We start from the raw sequence: 6,778 nt of genomic DNA on the forward strand, positions 1-6,778 counted from the left end.
AATTTGTGAGAATTAAAGTTAGGGTTTATACCCAAATTTGGGGGTTTTGCTTAGAATCTGAATTTAAGTGATCTGTTAGTTCTTCTAACTTAGAATTTACAGTAATTGATTATCTAGAACATTAATTTCATGTTGAGACCAATAGATTCCTAATTTCATCTTTCTAGTTCATAAAAATCATTTCATAGGTTGAGATTTGGGTCTTGAATAGAAGTAAGGATTGAATGATGTTTCTTCTTGATTCTAATTCTGTCACGGCCTTAATTACCGATCGTGCGGGCACCTACCTTATTATCACTAGTAGGCGAACCCTTACTCGTTAACCCATTAATCACTAGCCAATTTCAACTTCTTTAATCATTTATACTCTAAAAATCAATAAATAAGTGAATAAATAAATAGTCTAACCAAGTCATAAATGATAAAAAAAAATATAAGTGCGGAAATGCAGAAGTCAAACAATTAAATTCCCAAAATCTGAAAGTCATTGTATAAGGACTCTAGCCAACAATGTCTAAAGAATGAAATATCTATCAAATATAATAATAAATAATGTCTGGAATGAAAGTAGACATCTGGAAGAAAGATCTTCAGGCGGCATGGCATAGATAGAAGCTCACCCTCGGATCTGATCAAGGAAACTAGCTTCAAGCTAGAGATGTGGTCTGGGTGAAATCTCTGGAACACAATCTGCACTCAAAAAGGGTGCAGCAAGGTAGTATCAGTACAAACACTATGTACCGATAAGCATCATAGGCCGACTAAGATTAGTTCACGCATATAAGCATAAAATCAACAAGATAAACAGATAGGCACATAATACTCAAATCCAAGTCACAGAATATCTCATAACTAAATCACAGCCTAAGATGAAGCTTATAAATCATAAGTCTGTCCAGTCTCAATAATCTCACTCGATAATCACAAGTCCAAACTCCGACCCTAGGTAGAGTCACTAATCCACAATTTCACTCAGTCAATTATCATATCTATACCACAACAGCCGTTTCAACAAACCATACCAAAATCAGAACTAAACGAGCCATATAATTATGTAGAATAAAATGTAATGAAGTGCAATGCAAAATATAATGATGCGCAATGCAATGTCTTTGGCCAAATACTCTAAACCTGTACACATATGTTAAATGGTAATGTTTTCCCTAAATAGTCATGACCCGCAAGGGACCTATGGTGTCCATGTACCACTCGTTCTGAAACGAACCTCGGACCACGAGCTCACAACTAGGCCACATCGCCACTTTTTTATCAAATGTGCCTTAATAGATTTATATGTTCCATCTCAAAATCTCATCAACAATGTCTTATGATCGAATCACAATGAATAACTCAAGAACACATATCAAGGCTAGAAACAATGCAGTACAGTCATAGTAAAACAAATCATAACAAGACTCACCAATAACTCTGCTCAACCATTGCCTAATTATACAGCTATCTCAATCAATCAGTGAAGGGTATATATGAACACCTTCCTTTCAATAATTCTAAACCATTTCCATGATTTCTGAATGTATGAATGCAAAAATGGGTGTAAATATCGTAAATCAATGCACTAAAATAACAATGCAGTACAAGAAGTCATAATTCCATAAGTCATATTAAGATTTAGATAAATCAACTCGACTATGGAATGAATCATACAAACCATCTCAATCAACGTAAAGAGTCTATGTCCCTCTTTACTTCCAAATATAATGAGTACACCTCACAACTAAGTCTTGTATCACCAAGGTGCTCCATTTTCTCATATATCATCATCAATACCAAGTCATAATTCAATATCAATATACACATGAAATGAGAATGCAAGCCAAGTATAATATCACCATCAACCGTAATCCATACGTCAAGTTTTCATCTGCGTATTATGATAAGTTTATATCATAATTCAAGTCTAAACTCATTATCTTTCCTTTCTCCGATGATATGTGTCACAGTAAAAGAGAATTGAGTACAACATGTATCACAACACACCCATTCAGGTAGTAAGTCTAATCATAATAACAAGGTAGCAAGCCGACATCAACAATAACCAAACTAATAGAATTCCATCCCGAATCACCACGGTATGAATACAACTACCTTCACAATGCGTAAATAACGGCGACAAGCCACATAATTAATGGCGACCTCTTTGGTGCAGCCCGCATGAAAATGACCATAACTTCCTCATACAGAGGCGAAATGCAGCAATTCTTTTTTGGTATAGCTTCGTAATTACGATACGGATCTAATGGTTCAATAGAAACACAAAAAAAAGGTCGTTTGATAAATCTGGAGCCCTTAATACCAAAGGAACTACGGTGAAAACATCGAATGCAAGCGCAACACAACCCAAATCCATCTGAAGCTCTTTGGAATCTCACAAAAACTTGTGGAAAAGTCTAAAATCATCATATAAACTTGTTGGAACTTTCAAAATATTGACACGGCCACCTTAAACCGATGTTGACCATGGTCAACTCTAACTCGTTAACTTAGCTAGTTCCTCTACCAATGACTCAAATCACACTCAAATCTTTTGAGAACCAAACCAATGATTTCACTAAATCATAAATCATATTAAAGGGACCCGGGGAAGGATCAACAAGGGTAAATGGGTCAAATATACTATAACGACCAAACGGGTCATTACAAATTTCATATTCAGATATGGCTAGACTTTCATTACTTTGAGGCTTAACAAAAGAGCATGGACCACGATTGGCACTTTGAGTTTGTTGTTTGGCCTTCCAGGTAGGTTACGGCTTACGTTCTAGTTAGACTTCAGTTAGCGAAGTACATGTATAGTTAATTTGTGTTGGAGCAAACATGTGAACCGTCGGGTATGAAGTCGGGTTGGATATTGTCTTAGGTTGGGCCTTGATGCGTGATTTGGGAACTAGCCACCCCATTTCGTTGTTGACTTATCTTGTTCTATTTACTTATTGGCTCGTTGCCACGTTGAGACATCAGATATTGGTGATTAGTGAAACATCATGGCCATGATATTGTGGTACTTTACTTGATTGATATTGAGATGAGAATTGTGATTCCATTGTGGCTTATTGTGTAGCCTTATTATTGACATTACTTGTGTGCTATGTGTGGTGCTATTTGGGATTGAATTGGTTATCGATATTACATTGCATCGTATTCATACTCATTTTCATGATACATTGATATTGCATGGTTATGGTACTGATGATTATAAGTGAGAGAGTGTAGCCTCCTAGATCTCTACCGAAGAGCGTAAAATTGAGATGAGATTAATATCATGAGGTGTCCATGTGGGACATGTTGCTAATTGATATGAGATCTTGTCATTGTGATCTTCATACTTAAATCATAAATTGAACAATCATCTTGCATATATATATATATATATATATATATATATATATATATATATATATATATATATATATATATATATATAAGGCACATTTGACAGGAGGTGACGATGTGGCCAATGTTGTTTCTTCGAAACACTTGGGAGGTATTATATTCATTGCGCGACCATTCTAGGCTGTGTGATACGGGATGATCAGCAGGTGTGAAGGGTGGAAAGGTCGTCTCTAGGCTGTGTGTGATAGAGCGACATGGTACATGAACTTCGCGGCTCCCCATGGGTCATGACCGTCGAGACGTGATGTTCCGTTCGAGGCATGTGTACACCTTTGTATTGATATATTGCCATTACATTTATGTCATCCATATCATTACATTGCATTGCACTTGTTATCATCATTGTGATTGGATTGTTATAGTGTTGTAGATACTTGATCGGATACTTGATTGAATATTTTATCGGTATGATGAGTACTTGGAACACTTGAGATTAGATAATTTAACAATAGGCTTGATGGGATATGATAAGACTAGGAACACCGGGTTTAGATACTTCACTATAGACTTGATCAGTTATGGAACCTTGTTGGTAGCTGATGGTTTGAATCTTTGTTGTGAATTGTTGATACTTAAGTACTTGATATGTATTAGTGATATTGTATTACACTTTTACTTGATTGTGAGCATGCCTATCTTTCATTTACTTTCTGTATATATGTTAGCTAACTGAAAATCGCCTATGATACCTACCAGTACTTATTGTTTATACTGACCTGCACTTGTTGTTGACCTGCACTTGTTGCATTCTTTTATGAATACAGAGTATCAAGATAGATCTACTTCTACCCCCTCGTGGCTGATATTCGAGGATTATTGATTTGAGTCTCTTCAGGGTGAGCATGAGGACGTTCGCTGCTCAAAGACTCTTCCTATTATTATGTCTTGCTTTCCATTTTGAGACTATTATGTATTATTATTTAGACTTGTAGTAATTAGTTTAAATGCTCTTATATGACCAGACCAGATACTGAGTTGGATTCATTTTATTTCTGCACTTATTTATATTATATTTGTGAGACTTACGTTATTTTTCTTTCTTTTGCTATTTTTTATAAATTGTGAATGTTGAGTTTAGGGTTTGCCTACCGAGGTGAGACAGGTAGGTTCTCGCACCACTTAGTAAAATTGAATCATGACAAGTTAGTGTCAGAGTCGTAGGTTAGCCAGTCTATAATACTAGAGCGTATCTAGTAGAGTCTCATGGATCGGCACGATGAGCTCCGCACTTATTTGTGGGAGACTACAGGACATTTAAGAAACTCTCAATTCTTTCATTCTCTCATGCGACTTCATTTAAATTGGTATCCAGTCGATTCCAATTGGTATCTAGACTTCTTATCTTAATCACCCACGGAGCATGGAAACTCATCCTTAAATTCTTATACGAATGGTTGATCTATGACGTGTTGTGGTATGATACGAGATGTGTTATTCTGATTCGGACACGTGATCAAGTTCAGTCTCTAGTTATGGCCTAATGATTTGATGGTGTGGAGTCGCGATTAGACTCGTGTATTGTGATAGTTCGTGAGAAATGGGAAAGATAGCTCATAGGGTTACAGGGTCTCCATATTTCAGCGTCGGGTTGCTCGGCAGTGACAAAGTGCATTGATGGCTCAACAATAGTGGGTTGCTCGATGATATGATCGATTTGGGAAAAACTTTATCTTTGTCAAGGCTTCATGATGGTGTACGTGAAACTGGAGTACCAATGGCGGGTCATGATTCAGTAACGGTAGGGTATTAGACATTGATATGTAAGGACAAATGTAAGCTCGGTAATGACCATCGAATTCGGGCAAACGTATTGTGATCGCGTGTAACGAAGAAAAAAGTTGACAATAAGGACATGAAGAAAGACTTCTGTGGAAAGCATGTAGCGAAATGAGACTTCATAAAATATCTTAGACATGAGTACTTTTCGTGAGATTAGGAAAGGAAAAACTGGTATCTGACATGGTTGTTAGGATAAGGTTGTGACTGGTGTTGAGGGTCATTCTTGTTATGGGCGAATGCGATGAGTTAGTGACTTGAGGAGTTCTTTGGTTGTTTCACTTAGATTTGAGGAGGATTATTGATATTGTTTTGTGGTTCATTTGGCTTAGATGCATGACTAGTTTAGAGGATCTGGTGGATTTGAGAGTTTGTGAGTTGATAGTGATAAAAGCAATTTGAAATGAAATACGGGAACTGAAGGATTACAATGAGGCATCTTGCTATCTGGTTCAGGGGATCGAGGTGTACTTGAGTTATGTTGGGATTGCGGTGACATTATATCATAACCTTCCATAAAAGGTGTGATCGATGAAGTTGATTAGTGTCTTCGAGGTTAAGGACAGAAGGGGAATTGCTGAAACGAGAGACAGTAATGTGGGAGCTTGGTTCTGATGGTACAGTGTAGAGTGGGCTTCAGAGTTTATGGATGAGTTGGTATGTTAGGTTGTGTCGTAAGATAATACAGGTTAGTGGTTGATGAATGGGATGATTATCAGTCTTTGGGCCAGTTTAAAAGTTTAGTACTCATGAGGGTTAATCAGGTGTTGCACCTAACGTTGGACTAAGGTGTTACTAGTGGTGTTATTACTCGTCTTATGTGATTGAATAAAAAGGATAGTCGTGTGAGTAGTTAGAGGTGTCCAGATTCAATGAATGAGGTAGGTCAATGATTGAGGTAAGAGGTGATTCTTCGAGGGCTAGTAATGTTAAAGATTTTGAGTAAGGGGTTAGTAAACAAGGATGCTCGAAATGGTAGATCGATGATGGGTTAACTGAGTTAAGTGCGAGATAACATTTCAGAGATTGAGTAAGATAAATTGGGCAAGGACGATTTAGTAGGATACATGAGGACATTAGTAAGATTGGCGATGTGATACGCCAAACTTGGGATTAAAAGATACGCTGGATTTAGAGAGTGTTCAGTTTAGAGTTGTAAGCGTTAAGGAAATTCTAATGTGCAGAGTGTGTCGTATGATCCTATCTCCGGGATTGATTCGACTGACTTGCAAGACTTATAATTATGCGATATTCGGTTGATTGGATTCGAGGATTGATTACATATCGATGATCGTGAATTGATTTGAAATTGGGAAATTGACAAGTCGATAAAAGATATAGTGATCGAGAGTCGGTAAGAATTAAATACATCTTAGAGATTACATGGGTCAGTATAGATAGTGGTGATGTTGTCCTGAATGTTTTAGATGAGTGTGATTGTTGAGTATGCTTAAAGAAGAAAATCTACAAGAATGGACTATGTGATATGACAGAGTTCCGTGAGGTTTCGTGATCAGTGACTAGTGAGAAGCAAGTTCCAAGTAACAAACGTGTTAAGGCTTAAGGAAGTGGCTTGTGTGGTTCACAGTTG

Source organism: Lycium ferocissimum, unplaced genomic scaffold, assembly GCF_029784015.1.
Source record: "Lycium ferocissimum isolate CSIRO_LF1 unplaced genomic scaffold, AGI_CSIRO_Lferr_CH_V1 ctg2330, whole genome shotgun sequence".
NCBI lineage: Eukaryota > Viridiplantae > Streptophyta > Magnoliopsida > Solanales > Solanaceae > Lycium > Lycium ferocissimum.